This window comes from Physeter macrocephalus, unplaced genomic scaffold (assembly GCF_002837175.3).
Source record: "Physeter macrocephalus isolate SW-GA unplaced genomic scaffold, ASM283717v5 random_1216, whole genome shotgun sequence".
In the NCBI taxonomy this organism is placed as follows: Eukaryota; Metazoa; Chordata; class Mammalia; order Artiodactyla; family Physeteridae; genus Physeter; species Physeter macrocephalus.
This window is the reverse complement of record NW_021146580.1, coordinates 869-25,000: the sequence shown is the minus strand read 5'-3', so window position 1 is coordinate 25,000 and position 24,132 is coordinate 869. Positions and strand designations below refer to the sequence as shown.

The following is a 24,132-nucleotide window of genomic DNA, read 5'->3' as shown; positions in this document are numbered from 1 at the left end:
AGATGCAGGAGGAAAAAAATGACTGGAGGGGAACCAACATTTTGGGGATGGTATCAGTCAGGATAAAGTGGGTTATACTCCCTAAAACCAACATTACAGGTTGACATTATATCTGCTCCATGTCATCTTCACTTAGGGATCCAGATTGATAGATGCTGTCTCTGTGCTTCCGTGATATAGCCAAAGCTCAGTTTTTGGTGTGCACTTGCTGAAGTTTTCATTGACCAAAGCAAGTCACATGATCACATCTAAATTTAAAGGGACAGGGTTATGCAATCCTACTGTGAACTTGGAGAACTAGAAATACTTGGTGACTAGAGCTAATGACTACCACAGGTAGTGACTATAACTTATGGAGATATGAACCATGGGGTGAATGATGTTTTAGGTTTAATAAAACTAAGTTATAGAACGGAATTCTGGGATAGAGTCATGTTGGCATGGAAACGAGCTGCCATCCACTGGGGGTGGCTGAGTCCTGATGACACCAGAAGTTTGTGCCTGTTCTGTAGGCATGAGTTAGTTCTCAAGATATTTCCAGAGGCTTAGTAATCAGAAATCTATATAGACATACACAGTTTCCAGGATGGCATGTCAACCCTGCTCTTTGCTCTAAAAAGTTGGTCTTTGTAATTAATGGTTTTGCTTTTAGGCCAAAGATATACTGGACAAATAACTGTCTCAGCTAAAAAACAAAGAACAGGGATATATTGTTCTGGATGTTTTAGCTGATACTTTAATCTTGACTCCCTGAACTTCCATGTCTCTTTGAGACACACACCAGTGTTGCAAGTGGAGCAGCCAACCACATATTTTCTCTGATGGCTAAAATCCTACCAAGAGTGATATCACACTGTCCCCTCTGATAAGGTTTAGAGAAGCAAAGTTTTAATGTTCTTTGATTGACCAATGAGCAAGTGTCCTGTAGCCATTTTGAGTGCCAGCCTTCTAGTTCTGCAAAAATATAAATATTAAATCACAAATGTTAGCCTCACTGGGTTCTGGGACTGTAGTTCCATGTATTCTGTTTTGATTTTGCCATCAGTTTATAAATTCTGTGTCTGGATTACTCTGCAGGAGGCAGGTGCTGGACCCCAAAACATTTGAAGCAGTAATATAGGGGACATTGTTGGCTGCCTACCACATCCCTTCTTTTCCCTAAAAAAACCTGATATTGTTTGGGATCCACCAAATGACTACGGGGAGGTAACCCTGTCCTCAGCTCCAGGGATAGCCCCTGGTTGGTCTAAGCCAGGTGTCTCAGTCTTGTTACTCTTGACATTTTGGACTAGATAATTCTCTGTTGTTGGGGCTTTTGTGTGATTACAGAATGTTGGGCACCATCTTTGCTAGTAGCACCTCCAACTCCAGTTGAAACAACCCAAAATGTCTTCAGTTATTGTCAATGTCTCCTGGGAGGCAAAATCACCCTCCCAGCAGAGAACCACTGGTGTAAACCAACCATGATAACCTTACTTCTCTTTCAAGATAACTGGGTTTAGAATGGGTATGTGGCAATTTGACTAATGAGATTAAGGGGAAAGAAGGCTGCTGGGAGTTTCAGGATATGTTTTGTTTCCCTTATAAGAAAGAAACCCAGGGGGAGGCAGGTCCTTTCTCCTTCTCTGGATCTTGTAGTTTGTGGATGAAATCTGGACACGTTGCAGCTATCTTGCTACCAGCATGAAGATGAAGCCAACTCAGGGAGCAAGACAAGGCCAAGACATTCTCAGAGAAGGGGGGCCAGAGCCCTAATACACCCAGCCTGGACCCCAGCCCACCACCAGGAAGCTTTTTATTTGAAACAACAAGTATCTTTATTGTTGGAGTCAGAGTGTTCTGTTCCGTGCACCTGAAATCATCCAAACTGAAGTCATCGGGCGAGAGGGCCCTCACTCATTCCTGCTGGGACAATTGCCTTCTTAATTAAAAGTAATACATTTCCCATCACTGAAGTGACAGGAGGTTAGGAAGTTTACTTGGCTTTTTGGCAAGTTCATAAGAAAACTGAGCTCTCGTTGTATAGGGGGCAAGGGTGAGGAAGCTACAAAGATAAGGACCAGATGATGCTGGGCCAGAAACAGATACAGAGAAGTGCAAAGGGATCAAGCTGTGCTTATGGGGTGGAGGAGTCAGATTTCAATGCTAAGACTGACAGAGGCTCAGCTGATCCCCCCCAAGCACTGAAGCCAAAACACCAAGAGTTGCTACTGTCATTTTTTTTTTAAAACCATTGCCTGCACATTGGAATCACCTGGGGAGCTTTAAAAAATATTGATGCCTGGGTTCCCCCTACCCTCCTCACAAGATTCTGATGTAATTGGACCTGTGTGTGGGCTGAGCACTGTTTTTTTTTTTTGTTGTTGTTGTTTTTTTTGCGGTACGCGGGCCTCTCACTGTTGTGGCCTCTCCCGTTGCAGAGCACAGGCTCTGGACGCGCAGGTTCAGCAGCCATGGCTCACGGGCCTAGCCGCTCCGCGGCATGTGGGATCTTCCCGGACCAGGGCACGAACCCGTGTCGCCTGCATTGGCAGGCAGACTCTCAACCACTGCGCCACCAGGGAAGCCCTAAGCATTGTTTTTTTTAACTTAAACTTCACATTTGGTGGATTCAGGTGTCTAACCCCAAGTCCTTTTCACTCGATTGTGTTGCCTTCACACTAGTAGGTAGTTTTATTAATTTAATTCCTTTTTTTTTTGGTGAATAAATAATATTTGCACCTGGTGTAAAAGATTACACAATAAAGTCTCTCTCCTAAGCCTGTCTACCAATCACCCAGTTCCTCTATCCAGAAGAAAGTTTATGACTATACTACACAGGTATATGTTTATTTTATTTTCAGTTCCTTTTCATACACTAATGATAACTCTGTATGCACACTGTTCTACATCTTGTATTTTTGACTTAACTGTATCTTACTGATCATTCCATATTAATATTTAGCCTCTTTGTTTTTTAATATGTGATGACTAAGTAATTCCATTGTATGGATGTACTTTAATTTGCCTAACAAGTCCACAAATAATAGGATTTAGGTTGGTCCCGGCCTTATTATGACAAATTATGCCCCAGTGATTAAACTTACACAACACGTGTAGGTATGCCTGTAAGAAAAGTGGGATCTCAGGATCAACAGGCAGGAGTACTTTCAATTGATGGACAGTGTCAAACTGACCTCATGGAGCCTGTGTTCTCCTGTCAACAATGTGCTGGAAGAAAGAGTAGCTCTTTCCCTGTGGTAGGGTGTGTTATGATTATTTGATTTCTGCCAAGCTGATGGGTGAAAAATGGTACATCAATATGTTTTAAATTTGCATTTTCGCTATTCTGAGTGATGTTAATCATTTTTCATACATCAAATAGCCATTTGTTCCTTTCCTTTGAACTCTCTGTCTCCTTTACTCAAGGGTTTTTTTTTTTTTAAATAAATCTATTTTTTTTTAAATTTTTGGCCGTGTTGGGTCTTCGTTGCTGCCCACGGGCTTTCTCTAGTTGTGGAGAGCGGGGGCTACTCTTCATTGTGGTGTGCGGACTTTTCATTGCGGTGACTTCTCTTGTTGCGGAGCACAGGCTTTAGGCACGCAGGCTTCAGTAGTTGTGGCACACGGGCTTAGTTGCTCCACGGCACGTGGGATCTTCCCGGACCAGGGATAGAACCTGTGTCCCCTGCATTGGCAGGCGGATTTTTAAGCACTGAGACACCAGGGAAGTCCAACTCAAGGGTTTTTAAATTTCTTTTTCTTATATATGGTACACCATTTTTCCAAAGAGCAGCCCACGGTGAGAACCACTGTCTTGGAGTCTTTCCTGTCTCCACCCCTGACTTTCAGTCTTTTATTATGTCCTGTTTGGGCTATCTCATACTTTTCTCACTAATTTCACATCTCTGTCCTTCTGTCATAAGCCTAGTAGTGGCCTTCAGCATCTTTCCCCAGGACTTCAGTCTCACTTCCCACCAATCTGTCCTCCACAGTGTTTCCAGCCTAGGTGTTGTGCTTTTGAGTGCTGATGGGATTCTATTACTTCCCTTTTGGCTGAGCCTTCCCTGCCTACCTGCCCAGCTTCCCTCCTGCCAATCCCCACTGAAATCTGCTCTCTAGACCAGAGCACTGCATGCCATTCAGAACAAACCAATCTCTCCTATGTCCCCAAGACGGGGCATTTGCTGTTTCTGACATCTGGAGTTTTCTTTAATCACTGAGTTCTTACCGCATAGAAACTTGATATTATGAGTGATGTGCTTAGGTAACTGGTATTCAGGATCCACCACGTACCAGGCTCTGAACTAATGTCTTTGGATATTCTGTCTCATGGTCTCCACTTTGCAGAGGAGGAAACTAGGGCTCAGAAAGGCCTGAGACCAAACAGTGTTCCCATGTCACCCTCAGCATGCCACCATGCTCTTCTCAGGCAAACTGTTTGGGGGATACATAATCCTGTGGCCATCGGGATGAGGGGATCAAACATGATAGCCCTCATGTTTAGGATGGCACTGCAGGGGGGACTCGTGGCAATATTTCATAGTGGCCTTTTCCTCATTTACTGTGACACTGAATACATTTGTGGAGAGGCACTGGGTTACAGAATGTGTGTGGAGAGGGCGAATCATCCAGCCAGGTCAATTCATTTATAGTTAGTTCTCCTGGTGTCATTTAGCCTGCTGACTATTTTCTCCTTCCCATTGAATACAGATACCCTATTTTTAAAGTTCATTTGTTCATTTGTTTTGTTTTTTAGATATAAGTGAAATCATATGGTAGAGGTCTGACTTTTTTCACTTAGCATAATACCCTCTAGGTCTATCCATGTTGTCACAAATGCGAGATTTCATTCTTTTTAATGGCTGAGTAATATTCCATTATATGTATATACATCTTCTTTATCCATTCATCTATGGATGGGCATTTAAGTTGCTTCCATACCTTGGCTATTGTAAATAATGCTGCAATGAATATAGGGATGCACATATCTTTTCAAATTAATGTTTTTGTTTTCTTTGGAAAAATAACCAGAAGTGGAATTAGTGGATCATATTATAGTTCTATTTCTAATTTTTTGAGGAACCTCCACAATGCTTTTCATACTGGCTGCACCAATTAACATTCCCATCAACATTGCATGAGGGCTCACTTTTCTCCACATCCCCACCAACATTTATTTGTTGTCTTTTTGATGATAGCCATTCTGGCAGTGTGAGGTGATATCTCATTGTGGTTTTGATTTGCATTTCCCTGATGATCAGTGATGTTGATCATCTTTTCATGTGTCTGTTGGCCTACTGTATGTCTTCTTTAGAAAAATGTCTATTTAGGTCCTCTGCCCAGTTTTAAATTGGATTGTTTGTTGAGTTGTATGTGTTTTTGTATATTTTGAATATTAACGCCTTGTCAAATATATTGCTTGCAAATATCTTCTCCCATTTAGTAGATGGCCTTTTCGTTCTGTTGATAGTTTCCTTCACTGTGCAAAAGCTTTTAAGTTTGATGTAGTGTCATTTGTTTATTTTTGCTTTCATTTCCCTTGCCTAAGGACACATAGCCAAAAAAAATATTGCTAAGACTGATGTCAAAGAGAGTACTGCCTATGTTTTCTTCTAGGAGTTTTATGGTCTTACACTTAAGTCTTGAATCCAGTTTGAGTTTTTGTATGTGGTGTGATAAAGTGGTCCAGTCTGATTCTTTTGCATGTAGCTGTCCAGTTTTCCTAACATCATTTATTGAAGAGGCTGTCTTTTCTTTACTTTATATGCTTGCTTCCTTTGTCATAGATTAATTGACCATATAAGTGTGGGTTTATTTCTGGGCTTTCTATTATGTTCCATTGATCTATGTGTATATTTCTGTGCCAGTACATACTGTTTTGATGACTGTAGCTTTGTGGTATAGTTTGAAATCAGGGTGCGTGATACCTTCAGTTTTTTTCTTCTTTCTCAGGATCATTTTGGCTATTTGTGTTTCCCTACAAATTTTAGAATTTTTCATTCTGTGAAAAATGCCATTGGTATTTGATAGGGATTGCATTGAATCTGTGGATTGTCTTAAACTTTGCAATGCAGCACATTCAGTGACTGTTGGGTGTGGTGGATGTGTTGTCAAGCTTTGGGACTGCCCAGCCCCTTTGAACATCCTTCTTAATTTAGGACTTCTCCAAGTTGTGACTCCTGACCCCATGGGCCTGTTTCCCCAGCTTTCCTTGCAGCTAGAGCATGTGGCCCAGGCTCTGGCAACCAACAGTTAGATGTCAGTTCAGAAGCAAATACCATAAAGAAAGGGGTGCCGTGCAGAATTCCTTCTAGCAAGGATGATGAGAGACAGACATCTAACTGTCAAAGGTGTCTGTGGCATGTCCTGGCTGTAAAATCCTGTGCCCAGAATCAGGAGTTGGGCAGAGATGTCTGAGCCCAGTGGCCACAATGATAGCATTTTTACCAGTGGAGTTTGATGGTATAACTTGCACATCATGCTTGGATGGCTAGCCTCTGAGTCTGAGTCTCTGGCCCTGCTGAAGATGCTGAAAGGGAGTACAGATTCTTCAGTAAACTCCTTTTCTGCTTAAATTAGCTTGAATGGGTTCAGTTTGCAACTGTGACAGATAAAATTAGATTGCTGTGTACACGGTGGCTTCTATTTTTCAATTTTAACTGCTTTTAAATGCCTCTTTTTCCCAATCCCTCAAATTCATACATTGAACTGTGAAACACAAGAGATTATGCAGATTATTAGGGACCAGCATTAAAGACAATGCAATACAAGTAGTCCTCATATTTATATTCAGGGCAGGCCCCCACTCAGTCTTAAAATTCTCTACGAAATCCCATTACTTATAACATGTTGCAAACTTGATAAATCCTAATTAGAAAAAGGAATATTTGGCAAGTAGAGATCTCTTGGCAAAGGGGCCTCTTCCCAGGGCGGCTCCCTGAAGCCTAATGGTCAGGCTCAGGTCAGTCCTATGTGAGGCAAGAGCCAGCCTTGTGAAAAAACAGACTGTCCTGAACATAGCAAGGGTTTGTTTAATAAATATTTGCTGATTGATTTCTCTCTTGGGGTTGTGGAATGTAAATTACATGGATGTGTCATTACTCTTCAACATTTGTGTGTGTCTCTGTGTGTGTGTGTGTATGTGTCTGAGAGAGAGAGAGAGAGGGAGAGAGAGAGAGAGAGAGAGAGAGAGAGAGAGAGAGAGAGAGAGATCTGAGGATCAATAAATAATAAATTCCAGGCGTGGAGTTTGGAGCCAGAAAAGTCAAAGATGTAAGTCTCAGCCTTGAGTGAGTAATACCTTTTAGTTTCCCATGTATAAGTTGGGGCTTATAACAATACCTACTCCAGCCACCTCCCAGGATTGGGAACTTCGTAAGAGATAATATGCACTTAAAGTACCTTGTGAATATTATCTGGTCCATGAAATGGGACCAAAGAGGGGAGTGGGGAAAAGGCTCTAAAATTAGTGTGTGGAGAAGGGATCATAGCTAACATGACCCACTGGGTTTGGTCCCACCTGCCTGGGGTCAACAGGTTTTGTAGCACTGGACTATTGGGTTTCCAAGTATTTCTAAGCAGTAGGTATCCTCCTCTTCCTCCCCGACTCTTAGCCAAAGCCATCAATTCCACCTCAGACTTTGAAACATCTAAACCTATAGCCTGACTTCCCTACCCACCCTAACCTTCATTCAGGCCCTGGTCCTATCTTTCAGCTTCAGCCTCTTTCCACCTCTGGTCTCTGACCTCCTTCCCCTGTATCCACATGGAGGGCAATTGTTGCCCTAAAAAAGCAAATCAGATCACATCACTTCTCTAAGAATCTCTGTTGGATAGCTAAACCTAGACTTTTGCAATCAGGTGAGAGATGTTGGGTATATGAATTGTTATAAAAAATGTGAAAAATGGTTATCTCTATTTCTATTCTTTTATCCAACAAATATTTATTGCATGCCTACCATGTGACAGGTACCATTTTAGGCCCTGTGGATATGAGGAAACAGCATAGGTACAGATCCTGCCCTAAAGAATATACGGAAAATCAACAGGAAATCAGAGTTATGTGATAGTGACTTGGGGAACTCCTTGAGATAAACTGGTCAGGGGAAAGTCCTCTGAGGAGGTGATATTTTGGTTGAACCTCAATAAGGAGGAAGAGACAGCTGGACACAGATCTGGAGAAGAATATTTCAGAAAGAAGAAAAAGGAAGAGTTAAGGCCCTTGGACGGGAAAGAGTTTGACATCTTCGAGGAAAACATACTAGTGTGAGTGCCAAGCAGTGTACTGGGGAAAGTAGTGTAGAGTGGGGTGGACAGGAAGGCAGAGGCCATATCATATAAAGACTTACAGGCCATTGTCAGGAGTTTGAACTTTATTCTACGTTTGGAAGACATTAAACTTGAGCCCGGGAGAGACACAGAATGGTTTATATTTTACAGGTCACTTTGGCCCCTGAGTAAAGAACTGACTATAGGGGTCAGGGTGGAGGTAGGCATGAATGGAAGCAGGGGGCAAGGTAGGACAGTGTGGTATTGGCTCTGGCTGAGTTGTTGGTGGCTTGGCTAGGAGGTGTCCGAGGACGCGGAGAGAAGAGGTCAATTAATAGGATCTATTTTAGGGGTGAAACTGACTGCTGATGGATTAACTGGATATGAAGGTGAGTGGTAGGAAGGAATCAAGGATGATTTAGGGTGGATGGTGATACAACTTGCTGAGACAACCAGGAAAGGAATAGATTTGGGAAGAAAAGTTGAGTTCAGCTTTGGACATGTTAAGTGTGAGATGCTAGTCACTTCAGTGGGAGATGACAAATGGTAGTTGGAGAAATGAGCCTGGAACTCTGGGAGAGGTCCTCGCTGTAGATTTACATTTGTGAGTCATCAGCGTGTAAATGATATAACTGTCATGGGGCTGGCAGGGAACACCAGGGAGAGAGTGTAACTAGATCAGAGAAGAGGGTGAAGGACAGCCCTGGAATATGCCAGCATTTATCAGTAGTAAAAATGGGGGCTGAGGAACCTGGAGAGTGAGGTTAGAGGGAAACCAGGAGGGTAGAGCTTCCCTGGCTCAGCAGAGGATGGTGTGTCCAGATGAGGGATTTGGTCAACTGTGCACAACATCCCTGAGAGGTGGAGTTAGACAAGGGTATAAAAGAGATAGGAATAGATAACCAACAAGGACCTACTGCTGTGTTGCATGGGGGGATTATACTCTATTTTGTAATAACCTATAAGGGAAAAGAATCTGAAAAAGAATATGTATATATATATATATATATACATACACACACACACACACAAACTGAATCATCGTGCCATACACCTGAAACTAACATGACATTGTAAATCAACTATACATCAAATAAAAAATTAAGTTAAATTAAAAAAGAAACGAGATAGGAACAGAGGATTTGGCACTTTGTAGGTCATTATGGTGACTATGACCAAAGCAGTTTTGGACCCAAGCCTGATTGGAGTAAGGGAGGGAGGGGCGAGAATGTGTAGTAGGCAAGGGTACATAGCTTTCAAGAAGTTTTTCTGAGAGGCTAGATCATGGATGTTTATGTTTTTTCTTTGTATATTCTTATTTTCCAATAATGAATATTTAATATTGTGTTTTATTATTATTATTATACATTGCAGATAGCACCCCACTGTTTATGAGAGAAGGAGAAACTCCTCAGGAGAACACTGCAAACCCTCACCTTCCCTCCCCTGCAACCTTTCCAACCCCAGGCTTGCTATTCTCCACAATCACCAGTCTCCCATAGGCTGCACTCACTCTTGCTGGCTTCCACCATGTATAAAAGTCTGGTGCCAGCATATGATCCAGCAATTCCACTCCTGGGCATGTACCCAGACAAAACTATAACTTGAAAAGATACATGCACCCCGATGTTCATTGCAGCACTATTTACAATAGCCAAGACATGGAAAAAACCTAAATATCCATCTATAGATGGATGGATAAAGAAGATATGGTAGGTATATACAATGGAATATTACTCAGCCATAAAAATGAATGAAATAATGCCATTTGCAGCAACATGGGTAGACCTAGAGATTCTTGTGCTAAATGAAGTAAGTCAGAAAGAGAAAGACAAATATCATATGATATCACTTATGTATGTAAGCTAAAATACGATACAAATGAACATATCTATGGAACAGAAACAGACTCACAGATACAGAGAACAGACTTGTGGTTGCAGGTGTGGGGGGAGGGGGGAAGGATTGGGAGTCTGGGGTTAGCAGATGCAAACTATTATATACAGGATGGATAAACAACAAGGTCCTAGTGTATAGCACAGGGAAATAGATTCAATACCTTGTGATAAACCATAATGGAAAAGAACATGAAAAAGAATATATAACTGCATCGCTTTGCTGTACAGCAGAAATGAACACAACATTGTAAATCAACTATACTTCAATAAAATTAGAAAAAAAAAGGAAAAACAAAAAACGTTTGGTGTGGGCATTAGCTGTGGCTGGGGCTCCTACTCCTCTCAGCATCCATAAGCCACCCCACCCCACACATGTCCAGGATCATTTGGTTACACACTTATCACCTACCCAGTTTCACGCACGCATCAGTCCCACAGCTGCAGACAAAGTTCTTTTCCTGCTTTCTACTTCCCGACTCTTACAGTGGCAGGATGGGATAATAGGGAAAAGAATAGGGCCTCAAAGACAGACGGACGTGGGTTTCTTCCCTTACCTGCCACTCATTAACTGTGTGACCTTGGGCAAGTCTCTTAAGGGCTCTGTTTCCTCATCTGTAAAACAAGGTTAGTAAAACTCACATCCATTCATTTTTGTGGTGCCTGGCATAAAGTAAGCAGCAGTTGTGGCGGCTCACTTTGCATCAGCATTGCGCGGACGCCTGGAGCCACAATAGGTGAGAACTAAGATGCTTCAGAAATGTGACCCAGTAGCGGGGGCCCCTCACATGACCAGACAGTGGTTTCTCTCCCCGCCCAGGGCGTGTGCAAGTCCGGTGACCCGTCTTTCCAGTCACCCCACACTCCTGGTCTGTGATTATGCGCCCCCCCCCCGCATAGCTGGGCCTGACGCGGCGGTGGCTCATGCGCCTTTCCGCCCCAGCCTGTTGCCACGGACCACACGTCTCATGCATGCTGCCTGGCCCCTCCCCCCGCCTCGGGTGGGCCCCTCCAGCTTGCCGGCTCGGGTGTCTGAGCGGCCGCGCCCGCGGGCCGTCCGCTCTGACTGGCTGCACCGCGGCGGCGGGCGGCCCGTGGGCGCACACACCCTCCCCGCGCAGCCAATGGGCGTGCGCGCGTCACTGACCCGGCGGCCCGTGAGCCGGCAACCCCTCAATAAGCCACATTGTTGCACGAAACTCCAGCGCAAGAGTCCCGGGCCGCCGCTAGCACCAGCGTGTCACCAAGCCGAGAAGATCCGCGGGCGAGAGCAGCGCGCGTGTGAGCCGGAGAGGTCCTGTCGCCCTAGTGGAGCCAAGCTGCTATTCTTCTCAAGTTGAGCCTTAGTGATTCTGTGGCTGAAGTTAGTACCTTGACAGTGGGGCATCCCAGCACTTCTCTGGGAGTGATTCTTGGTCCTTCAGCAGTTGTGACTATCAAAACCTGTTTTTAGAGACCCGAAACCCTCCAGCTGGGCGCGCCATCGTGTGCCTTCTTTGTGTACCTCCCGGACTCACCGCTCCCGACCGGGCCTCCAAGCCCGGGTACAAAGCGGTCAGACCGCGCCGCCCTCCTCCCCCGCACGCGCTCCAGCCTCGGTTTCCCAGCTCGGCGCCGTCGGGCCGCGGCAGGATGATCGCCTCGCATCTGCTCGCCTACTTCTTTACGGAGCTCAACCATGACCAAGTGCAGAAGGTAAGTAAGCGCGGGCGGGGGCGGCTGGCTCGCCTGACAACGTTGCTTTGTCCCTGGCCCTCTCTCCGGGGTCCCGGCCGGCTGGGACTCTCCTCTTAGACCCTGAGGGGACCCGCTTCCTCCCCATTCCGGGCCGCGGACGCGGAAAATATCAGCGCGGCGGGGAAAGTCCTGGGCTGGAGGAGCCACGTCCGCTAGGCACGGGCAGACGTGTGCGCGCGTGCGAGGCTCCGGGGCTCGCGCACCGCGCGGCTCTCCCTTTCTGTGGCCCTGTGCGCGCTCGCGCTTTTTTTTTTTTGGAGGGGCGGGCCACCCGGCACGTAGTCTTTGACTGCCGGGCCCACGTGGGAGGAGCCCCCCTTTCGCTGCCTGAGTTCCGGCCAGAGCACGTGGCGAGAATCGTGGCGGGGGCGGGGTGGGTTGGGGGAAGGCTCCGCTGCCGCGCGGGGTTGCCTGCGTTCCTCCCGCGCTAAAGGACCACATTTTGGGGATCTACGATTCCCCCTAGCGTTCCTCACGGCCTTGCGGAGGTGGGCTTGGGGAGAAGACCACGCGGGAAGAAGCTGGGAAAGGGTCAGAGAAACTCCGCCCGCCGCACCCCTTCCCCGGAACTGAGGCGCCCGGAACTGTGGCTCCGCGAGGGGCGTACGCCCCCCCACGCCCATTCCCAGCGCCTGCCTCGGGGCCGCCCCGCCTTGAGTACCCCATCCTCGGGCCCGCCTCCAAATGGGGGACGGACTTTGGATGTTACTTCTGGTGTACCTAAAAGTTTCTCCGAGAGGACCAACACCCCGTTTTCTCCTCTTTGCCGTCTTCCTGGAGATTTTTGTCCTTCTGAAAACGAGCTTTTCTCTGTCGTAAGCCCCGACCTGTCTGCCCACTTCTGTCTCAGCAGCACCCCGCCTAGGTCCGAGCTCTTGCTCGGGCCAGGTCTTTTACGTAAGACAAAGCCTCTGGCCCCGCCGGGGAGCCTCGCTCTCTGTGCCTCTGGGTATGGAGAGGGGGTGGGGCTAGGCTGGGCCCCAGGCGCTCTCTGGGGAGAATTGAGTTTCTGAAACGCTCGGGATTTCGGGATTGGCTCCTGGCCCTGGGCCTCAGCTAGGACTTGAGACGAGAAGGTGGGCTGGGGCGGGGGTGGAGGGTGTCCAGATCTGTGAGTCAATGACAGAGCGTTGCTCAATTACATACTTGAAATTTCTGTATCTCAATGGGAACACATTTTTGGGCAAATGTTTTGACACTATCTTTCTGTGGGGCGACCTGCTCATACTCCCATTCTGGGGATCCTGAGAGCAAAGGAGAGAAAGGTGGGTTGCCATCACAGTGTTTTCAAAGACGTGGCAGATGAACCCCAAAATACCATGACATTACTTAGCCCCAGACTGGAGTAGGGAGCAGAGGGCCGCTGGTTTAGTTGAGTTTTAGTCTCTGCTTGTAAGTGGCTGTTACTTTCTAACTCAATCCTGGGATGAGGCTCTGCTCTGCACTTTAATTCGGTTTAGTTAAGAACGTGTCTGTGATCCGGCAGGACCTTGGCAACTTCGTTGGGCTTCTTTGCCCAAGAAGTGAGTTAAGCCTTGTGACTGTCATCTCTTGGCAAGTCCTAGAATACAAAGCTGGAGGACCATTAATTCAGGAGAGGTCTTCTCAGTTGGGTGAATATTGCCCCAGGACATTTAAATTTACTCACCCCCTGTCCAGAGGAAGGAACCTAGGACCACAAATTTACCCTCCCCCAAACCAGAGGATGGAGGCTAGGACTGGAACCTTCCTGGCCTGGAATGGGGAGGGGTCATAGCTTTAGTCCCAGACTGGAAAGAGAATTAACCAGGGTATGTAGAAATGAGTTCTAATCTCTGTTTTGTGGTTTATTAACCACAGGACTCTGAGCAAGTCACTTTGCTTCTTTGGACCGCCAATTTATTTTTGTAAAACAGGGATGACAACAGCAACCTTATTCACTTTAGGGAGTTGTGATGATTAAGCACAGCAATGTGAAAAGGTCTTTCTTGTAGTCTTCTCTACACTTGCAGCCTGTCAAGTGTCTCAGGGACACTTGGGTGTATTTCCTCCAAATTACCAACGGGGGCAGAATTGAGTCAGGCCTTAACTCAGCAGGTGGAAGCTGGGACTTAGCCTCCTTCCCGGCTTAGGTGAGCAAAGCTGCCTGTTTCCAGCAGCAGTTAGGAAATAGGGAGAGAATCAGAAAGAATATTTTGGAAGCATCTTTTAGAGTTGCTACTAGAAGGAAGAATTAGGAGAGAAGGTTGAAGCTTGAGTTTTACAGTCTTTTGAAAAGGCCTTGATTTGAACTCTTCTGAAATCCCTATCATTTTACATAATCTGGGTTGTAGTCTGAGGCAGGGAAAGTTTAGGTTCACCTGCCCAAAACTAGCCCCATCAGAATCACTTGTCCCCTGATAGACAAGCCCAGTGTTTTGTGCTGATTGACACTTTGAAACTCAAGAGCAAACACATATAACATTTACTGTGTACCAGGTGGTTTTAAGCTCTTTACATATGTTAGCTCATTAACATTCATAACAACACCATGAAGTAGATACTATTATCAGCATCCCTGTTTTACTGGTAAGGAGCTGAGGCACAGAGTGACTTGTTCAAGGTCACTAGCTTTTCTGTAAAGGCTGAAAATTGAAGCCATGCATTTGGGCTCCAGAGGCCCATGCTCTTGACCACACCCCCTGCCTCTGGGACCATCAGGAGACCCCATTCTGGCCCGTGTCTGTGTTCACTCTTGGATGCTGGCAGCACCCGCATCCAGCATGTCCAGAAATGCAGCTAGCTCTTCTCTTGGTCAGATTAGTGGCACCAGTACCCTCTGATTATTCTGGCTGGGATCCCTGGACCCATTTCACTGACTTTCCTTTCTGATTGCTTTACCTTGGTCAGCTGGTCTCTGGGTTACTTCAGAGGCCTCCTAGGGTTTGTTTCCAGTCTCTTTCTGGAGCCAGACTGGATCATTTTAGAAGACTGTGTACTATAACTTATATGTGGAATCTAATATGACACAAATGAACTTATTTATGAAACAGAAACAGACTCACAGACATAGAAAACAAACTAATGGTTACCAAAGGGGAAAGGGGGTGGGGGAAGAATACATTAGGAGTTTGGGATTAGCAAATACAAACTACTATATATATAAAATAGATAAACAATAAGGTCCTACTATATAGCACAGGGGACTATATTCAACATCCTGTAATAAACCATAATGGAAAAGAATATGAAAAAGAATATGTATATATATATGTATAACTGAATCACTTTACTGCATACCAGAAACTAACACAACATTGTAAATCAAATATACTTCAAAAAAAAAAAAAAAAGACTGCATACTGATTGCTCCCTGACCCCACCCCCCACCTGAGCCTCATCTTCTCTATCTGCATTCCCAAAGACTTGAATCACCATTCCTCTAAATGTCACACCTGGTCACACTAGGTGCTTTTGTGTGGCGTTTGTATCATTCCATCATACATTGGAGTTGGTAGTTACAGGGCAGGGAGAATCCTAGCTGTTCACCTTTATAGCCAGTTTGTGGCCACTGGTGAGGTGTTCAGTGAGTCCAAGAATGAAGGAGTGGAACTTCCTGGGAAAAGAAGCAGAGCAAGGACTGCAGGAAGTGGAGGAGGGTGAGAGGCAGCTGGGGGGGTGCTGGTACTGTGTTGAAGGCGTGGGTATCCAAGGGTAGGGGGAGCCCTGGAGGGAAAGACAGTGAGCTATTCCCTCACCAAAGCCTGAGGCTTGGCGTGAGGCTGATCCTGAGGGGAAAGGGAGGCGGGGAGAGAGAGGCGGGGAGAGAAAAAGGGCGTTTACTGTCCTCCACCAATCAAGGGTTTTTGTCCTGTCTGGAGAGTTAGAGGATTCTTTTAATTAATTGAGCTATAAATAGTATACAAGATACAGGATTTTTGTCTCTTAAGAATGAGAATCAGGATTAACCATGGAAGTGAAATGAAGTATACATGCCTTCCTTTAGCCATTAACCGATTATTTTAACACACACAGACGGTGACATACAATCTTGGAATATAGATAGTTCACTTGGGCTCTTTACTATGTTAGTGAGGGGGAGCTTTCAACTCTGGAGTTAATGAGAGGGGATAATATCTTGGAAGCAGAAAGATTCAACAGAACCCCCAAGAGATAAGAGTTTAATGTTTTTTGAGAACCTGCTGTGGGTATAGTTACTATGTGGGAAATTGAGACTAAGACACCTTTCAGCTGTTTGGTGAGATGAGGCTCTACAAATAGATACTTTACATCCACTAAAGGGTCATGGCAGTCATTCCCATGGGATGGGGAATTAGGGACCTCAAGGGAATCTCGACTGATATGTTTTGAGCACCTACTATGTGCCATTAATCTTCAGATAGGGGATGAAAGTATGGGAGTAAAGTACTGATTAAAAGCTTAGTAAGGAGCTTCCCTGGTGGCGCAGTGGTTGAGAGTCTGCCTGCCTATGCAGGGGACGTGGGTTCGTGCCCTGGTCCGGGAGGATCCCCCATGCCGCGGAGCGGCTGGGCCCATGAGCCATGGCCGCTGAGCCTGCGCGTCCGGAGCCTCTGCTCCGCAACGGGAGAGGCCACAGCAGTGAGAGGCCCGCGTACCACAAAAAAAAACAAAAAACCTTAGTAAGATTATTTTTGGCTGAGTTAACTGACATTGATTGACAGGTACAATTTGCCTCATTTGTTCAACTTAGTATCTTAGTACCAAGTCCCTTTCCTGCTCCGAAGACAATTGATGGTAGCAGGAATATTTTGTAGCTTTTATTAATCATCCATTTGTTTTGTATTGTCAAATTTCTATTTCAGAGAGCGGCCAAGAAGCACTTTTTTCTTTACCCCTGAATGAATTAAAATTCTCTCTGAGGCTCCTCAGACAAAGCCAACATTTTTTTTTTTTTTAACATCACTTTTCAAAGTTGAACTTTTCTAGCACCCTGAGGAGTTTGAGGGAAGCTAGGGACCCTTTTCCAGGGAGACTCAAAACAACACAAACCACAACAGTTTTCTCAAAATCTGGCAGCCATAGTAAGGAGATCTGATGTACTAAAAGAGCTCAGGAACCCCAGAAAACTGGCTTCCTTTGTTCAGATACTTCCGGTTTAAAAGATGGCTCTTGGTAACTGGTTCCTCATTATCATTGTTGAGTTTTGAAGTCAGCAAGTTTGGTTTGTTTTCCAACACTGTGTGTTGTCTGTCTTTGGCTTTCCAAAGCAGTGGGGGTGGAGATGTGGCAAATCAAATCGCGGAGTTCGCTGGCTGCGACTTAATATCTCACACCATAGATCACAGGTAGCTGTTCCTGCTTACCTCTAAAGCAGGTCTCTCAACCTCGGTGCTATTGACATTTTGGGCTGGATAATCTTGTGAGGGGCTACCCAGCCTATCATAAAGAGCAAGAGTTTTTACCCTACCCCAATTTACAGGGGCAAAGCCTGTGGTTTTTTGTTGTTGTTGTTTGTTTTTTAACTACTCCTTTAGAGCAGTGGTTTTCAACTATCAGTGATTTCATCCCCCAGGTGGACTTTGGTGGTGTCTGAAGACATTTTTGGTTGTCACAGGCAGGTGGATGAAGATGTGTTATTGCATCTAGTAAGCAGAGCCAAGGGATAATGCTAAACATCCTACAATGCCCAGGACAGCCCCCCTGCCAAAAAAAAAAAAAAAAAAAAGACTTTTCTGACCCTAAATATCTATAGGTTGAGAAACTGCATCAGAAGAGCATGGTCTATCCCCCATTCCAGTATTATAGTGCATCGCTAATGGTCATACAGCTACTTAGAAGTAGCTGCAACTAGGACCATAGTTCTTAGCTCTCAGTGTGCCATGTCATGGGATAGTCATGGTGGGAAGTGGCCTTTTACAAAAGATGAATTTAAGGTGAGGTCTGCAGACCACAGTAGTTAGCAGATGTCCATGACCCCTGGCTGAAGTGTGGGTTACCTGAGTAACTGTTTTTCTGTTTTCAACCAGAAAAATATGGGCAAGGTAAGCACTCCAGGAAGCCAGTGGGAGAGAAGTTTGCTCAGCTGACCCCAGGAGAACCTCACCCTGGCTGTTGCTGAAGGCCAGGCATCTTCTAGGCTTCTGAACAAGGCAGGCATGTGAGCTGGTGGAACTCCTATCTCAGGGAGCAGAGGGAGGGGGCTGTTGGGACCCACTGAGGGACAGTCCAGCAGTCACTGGGAGAGGCTGTGTGCTGAGAAGTAGAGCCAGGCTCCCTGGGGTGGAATCCTGGCTCACCACAAACCAGCTGTGTGAACTTGGGCCAGTTATTTAACCTCTCTAGGCCTCAGTTTCTTCCACTTGTAAAATGGAGAGCGGATAACACCTTAATAGGGTCTTTGTAAGGATTTAAGAGAGAGTGAATATATGTGAAGTTCTTAGAGCTGTGCCTGCTACGTAGTCAACAATTTATGTGTCAAATATTAGTACATAGAGATAGACACACTCTCAGATCCCTGACTGCGCTATCCATCTGGGCAGAAGCAAAAGAGTCCCCACTTCTTTTTTCCTAAGGACTTTTAGGGCATATGGCTTCTGGCCCATATGTTCTCTGTCTTATGTTGGATTAGAGCAGAGGACAGGGTGGACAGAAGGGTGGAAAGTTCCTAAAGCTGAGAAATAAGGATGCTTCCTCACTGCCCCGTCCAACTTCTAAAACCTTCTCTTTTCTGGGCATAGGAGACCCATTTTTGAGCTCTTCCTCTAACTTGCTTTCCTTCTGGTCTTCTGCGGATACAGCATCCCCATTGGGTGGAGGGGGGCGTCTCTGGGTTGCCTGGGGCATTTTGGTACACCTCAGCCTGAAGCGTCCTCCTTGGGAAGTCATGAGAGACACAGCTGCACTGAATAGTCACAGCATTTGTTCAACCCCTTTTCCCTGTAGAAGTCTAGTCTCCTCCCTGTCGGTACCTCCCCTGGAGGGCAGAATCACAGAGGCTCCAATGGTAGTTGCTGAGGCCACTTATGCTGAAGTAGGCCAATGAGATGCTTGCTCACACTTCCTCACATCTGCCCCAGATTCTGGCTTCCCACTGGGGGAACCACTTGAGGTGCCCTGTGCTGTTGAGTCATAGGACCGGGTCATGGTATGTTTCAGTCCCACTGACCCCTGGAGTTTCAATGAAGGGAACAATCATTCTCACATTTTCTGCCACACTGAATGGAGAGTCCCTGGCCATCTTGGTTCTCAGCAGAGAGCTCTTTGCCCCTCATATGTAGACTCTGGGTGGTCTAGTGTGGCCCCTTCTGACACTGAGGTGCTTGAGGTTCTTGACAAAGCCGGAGAGGACCCTCTGTGTGGAACCCACACTCTACTCCCCCCATCCCTGTACAGCCTTTGTCTTGTCCAAACTTGGTTGGGAGTCTTGGCCTTGTTTCCATGGGAGCAGGAGCTAGACAATCTCCTTTTCCTTGAAGTGTCATGCTTTTTGCACTTTTGTCTGTGGATCTCTAAGCAATTCCTTAATAGTCCTTCCCTGGAGAGTAAGTCAGGCCTGAGAACCTGGCTCTGGGAACCCTCGGTGCCCACCCACCTCACCCAGCCTGCCTCTTCTCACCTTCAGCTCAACATCCCTGCCCTGGAGGCCTGGAGATGGTCTATGTTCTTAGAAGGCCTTGTTCCCAACCTCTTCCTTCTGGCATTGCCATATTGTCTGATAAAGGAATGAAACCAGATAAGCCATTGGACAGCATTGATTTGGGCTAAGTAAGGGAATCTGAAGCTGTCACTTTTCCTTTTTCCCATTTGAGGGAAAAAAGTTCCTCCTGCTTCCTCCCATATTTTCCTGTCTCAACCCCTTCTAATGAAGCCTTCCAGCCACGTCCCACCAGTTCTCTTTTCCCCTCAATTCCCAAAGGTCTTAAAATAACAAACATGTACACCACTTACGAAGTGCTGGGCTCCGTCTGTGAACTCTACTACAACTCAGGTCATCCTCAGGCAGCCCTCCAGGGTAGACATTATTATTACCTATTATTCAGATGAAGACACCAAGGCACAGAAAGGGACAGTACCTTGCTCAAGGGCAAGCCAGAATTCAAACCCAGGCAGTATGATTCCAGAGGCCAGGCCCTTAGCCCCAGTGTGGGGCTGCCTGGGACAACTGGAGATAGCCAGTTGTCTTTCAGTTTCATGGGGTTATCAGTCCGGGGTCAGGTGGGAAGGGACCTTTGAGATCATCTCGTCCAAACCCTTTATTTTACAGCTGCGGAAACCAGGTGCCATGTACTAAGGGACCAGCCAAGAACCCAGTTTCTCCACCATTTCCTGAAAGGAAACCCAGTTTCCTTTCAGCACCATTGGCATAGAATGAGCTCTTCTCATCATTCAGGTGTGGGCTCCCCAAGAACCATGAGTAGGATTTGCTTTGTGGCCTGTACCTAAAAGGTGACCCTATAATTTATTGTCCATACTGGGCCACTTTTGAGAGTAAAAGGGGACACTGTTAACAGTTATGCTGCTACCACACTGTAAACAGATTGTCCTGGGCAAACTGGGATATATGGTTGCCCTGCTTATGGTGGGTGTGTCTGGGGTGGGTAGAGCAGACTGGGAAGGTCTGGGGCTGGACATGGTACAAAGAGACAGACCCAAAGTGATTTGGTCCAGCAGGTGGACAGTTGGCAGCAGACAAGAGTGGGGAGTTCAGATGCCCCTGTGGGCATATGGGCTCAGGGGCAGACTCTGATCCCTGACATGGGGCTGGCCAGGGGAGGCAGAGTTCAACCCCTAGGTGATCTGGGGTATTGGCCAGGTCAGCCTGGTAGATGGAGAGGAAACTGCTGCTGCCAGGATCTCATGCAGTGTGGGCCCAGCCCTGAAGAACAAGGCCAGGCTCTGAGTACCTGGGCAGTCTGCAGTAGCCAGCTCTTCCCCTTTACCCAAGTTACTCTCTCACTCTTCTCCTCGGCGTGCCCGTCACCCCTTGATGTCACCATAACAAATATGTCTTGAGCATCTACTATATCTCAGTACTGAGATAGCTCTGGCATCACAAATATGAAGTTGGGAACATGTTGTCAGTGCCTTTTAGTCCTCTGGGACCAGTGAGAGCAAGAGACACAAGTGTCAAAAGTGTGTTAGTATAACCAGCTGGGAATTTGGGGAAGGTATTTGTGGGAGAGGCCGTTTGTACTGGGCCCTGAAGGACAAGTGGGAGTTTGTTAGGCCAGAGTAGGAGAACATTCTAGGCATGGGGTCAACACTATGTTTAACCTTTTCAAGACAAAAACTCCTCAGAATTGTACTGATATGTGTGATTTAAGTGATTGTAAATATGTCTTTTATTATAGTGAAAGAAACTGCTTACTCTTTGTCCTTACTCCTTCAGTTTATAATAACTTGTTGACATACTTGCCTCCCACCAATAGACTGAACACTTGCAGGCAGAAGGGTCTTCTTTATCCCGGTATCCTCAGTGCCTGGCGCTGGCATACTCAATTTAGTGCTCAATCATTATGTGCGGGCGAAAGGGGACATATTATTCCTTTGCACTGCTGCCCCATAGTCTGAGGATAGGAGGGTCCGGGGACAGGTGTCCCAAATGCCTGTCTCCTGGACCCCAGACAGGTGCTACTGCCTGAGGTCTGTCTGGCTGTAACTCGATGCAGCCCAAGAACTGGAAGAACAGGAAACCTTGTGACTCACGGTGCAACAGGATCCTGGAGGAGTGGCCTATAAGCCTCCTCAGTGAGCTCCACATTCACCCTGCACTGCTCCAGGCATGTGAGTACGCGGTGCGTCAGCTGGAATCTCCCTGAGGTGGCGCGCCGCCCTAGTGGGGGTCCGCCTTGTCCCATCTGAAAAAGGTGTCGAGGCAGATCTGTCACTTTGTTAGCTGCGTTTCAGAGGACCGGAGCCTTAAAGAATCCAGGATCTGCTGTGTCTTTTCCTCCCCAGCTCATCCTTTTTTTTTTTTTTTTTTTTTTTTTTTTTAAATCTTATCGGAAACATCTGGCCTTGGCTTGGCAACATTACAGGATAAACTTGCTGCTCTTTGCACAATCTCGGTCCTCCCAGGAGGAGTCTGTGAAGACATTATTATTAATGAGGCCACTGACAGCAGTTACCTAGCATTCCCTGTGTGGGCACACCTATGCCCCAGGTTAGGGCACTCATCTGGCCACTGGATGTTATGAGTCCTGTCAGGGACTTTGGCCTATGGTTTGGGGAAGCTTCTTCAAACCTTGGTTTCCTTGTCAAAGATTTGCAGTAAAACACTGGCAAAGGAATAATGGAAGATATGAAATTCTTTTGAAACTAAGTTGCAAACATGTGTCAGCACATAGAGTTACTGGAAGGCTGTGTATGGCTGCATTTAGGTTATGGCTTTCCCCTCTGATATGACCTCTTTGGCCCTACCATGTGAGTAGGTAGACTAGGGCCTAGTCAGTGCCTTGTCCTTTTTCCTTCCTATGTTTTTAAATTGAAGTATAATTTACATAGAGAACTGAACACACCAGGTAACCACCACCCAGATCCAGTAACAAATTATTACCAGCAATAGCAGGTATACCCTCCACTAAATATAATCACTATCCTGACTTCTACCGGCATAGATCTGTTTCTGTACTTACTATAAATGGACTCATATGATCTGTTCCCTTTTGTATCTGGCTTTTTTTACCCAACTTTATATTGTGAGATTCATCTATATATGTAGTTGCATGTGATGTTAAGTACTGTCTTCTCATTGCTGTATAGTACCCTGCTCCTGCCTCTCTAACCCTGTTTTGACTATAGTTGAATTAAAGCAGATGAGACTAGTCAAAGCCCTTCACTCAAGAGGGTGTGGTCCTTCCTAAATTTCTTTCTAGGAGGCTAGGTTGAATCCTTGGAGTCTGGTCTAATATATATATATATATATATATATACATATAATATATATACACATATATATAATATACATATATATTATATTTATACAGTATATATATTATATATATATATATATATATACACCTGATTGTATCTTTAGGACAAAAACACGAGTGCTAGGAAAGCTAAAATTCAGTCAGTTGGTCTGCTTGAGGTTTAGAAGAAGCTAAAATATAGGAATTAGCTAGTGTTCATTCAGCACCTCCTGGAGAGAAGATTCTAGGTACTAAATCAGAAATACCCAAAGACTGGAGAAAGAAGTCCAGCAGTGCAATAATGCCTCAGGGTGTCCCTGTGTTCTTGGCTCTGACTATGCTTATGGAGTTGCTGTCTTATCCAGTTTGGTCACTTGAATTCACCCTTCTACCAGAAGGGTGGGTTCTGTAGGGATGACTGATGAGCATTTGCTCGATCATGTATTATTTATTTTCTGCCTACTTATTAAAAGAATTAGGTGATGTGGTTCAGCTTTCATTGAAAGGACTTCTAGAATAAGAGTCATGGAACAAGCAGGAATGATTTAAAAAAAACTTAGTTCATTAAAGTCGAGTACAGAGCCCTGAGCTTCCCGATAGTCAAGGCAAAAAGGACAGCTCTCCTTTTTTAAAATAAATTTATTTATTTATTTTTGGCTGCTTTGGGTCTTCATTGCTGTGCGCAGACTTTTCTTTAGTTGCGGTGAGTGGGGGCCACTCTTCTTTGCAGTGCGTGGGCTTCAGTAGTTGTGGCACGTGGGGCCAGCAGTTGTGGCTCGCTGGCTCTAGAGCGCAGGCTCAGCATTTCTGGCGCACGGGCTTAGTTGCTCCGTGGCATGTGGGATCTTCCCAGACCAGGGCTCGAACCCGCAATCCCTGCCTTGGCAGGTGGATTCCCAACCACTGCGCCACCAGAGAAGCTCAGGACAGCTCTCCTTGAGTCAGTTGTTTTAATTTCATTGGCCTGTAGCAGGAAGCACAGTGACTCTGGGCAGCCAGACTTTCTCCCGGCACTAAACCCTACAGAGAATTGACTGATCAGTGAACAGCACAGCAACTTTACACAGTGAGGTGATCTTTATGATTCTTCCTTCCCATGATTAAACGTGATAGGATTAAATAATACTAATATGAAGACACTGCAAAAGGGAGCTAACACAATGTAGAGAGGTGAGTGGCTTTCTGGTTCTAAAGTTCATAACCTCCTTCTAGGATCTTGGGCTTGCCCACACCTTCTGAGCCTTTTCACATGATCTCCCTACTGTCTCCACGTCAACATACATCCAATGACATGTATGTTGGATATGTATGCTCTTAGCCCGGAAGAAATCTCCCCTGAATGCCAGTCTCACAGGCCACTTACTCATATATGTGACACTTCCTATGGGCTGCTTTGCATT

At 45.8% G+C, this 24,132-nt stretch overlaps 1 long non-coding RNA gene across 1 annotated transcript; it reads left to right on the top strand.

The window, feature by feature from the left end:
• The first annotated feature begins 11,333 nt into the window (after positions 1–11,333).
• LOC114485419 (uncharacterized) lies at positions 11,334–11,840 on the top strand. The gene is made up of 2 exons (XR_003678862.2): positions 11,334–11,508; positions 11,599–11,840. It is a non-coding gene; the product is annotated as an uncharacterized lncRNA (long non-coding RNA).
• The last annotated feature ends 12,292 nt before the right edge of the window (positions 11,841–24,132 follow it).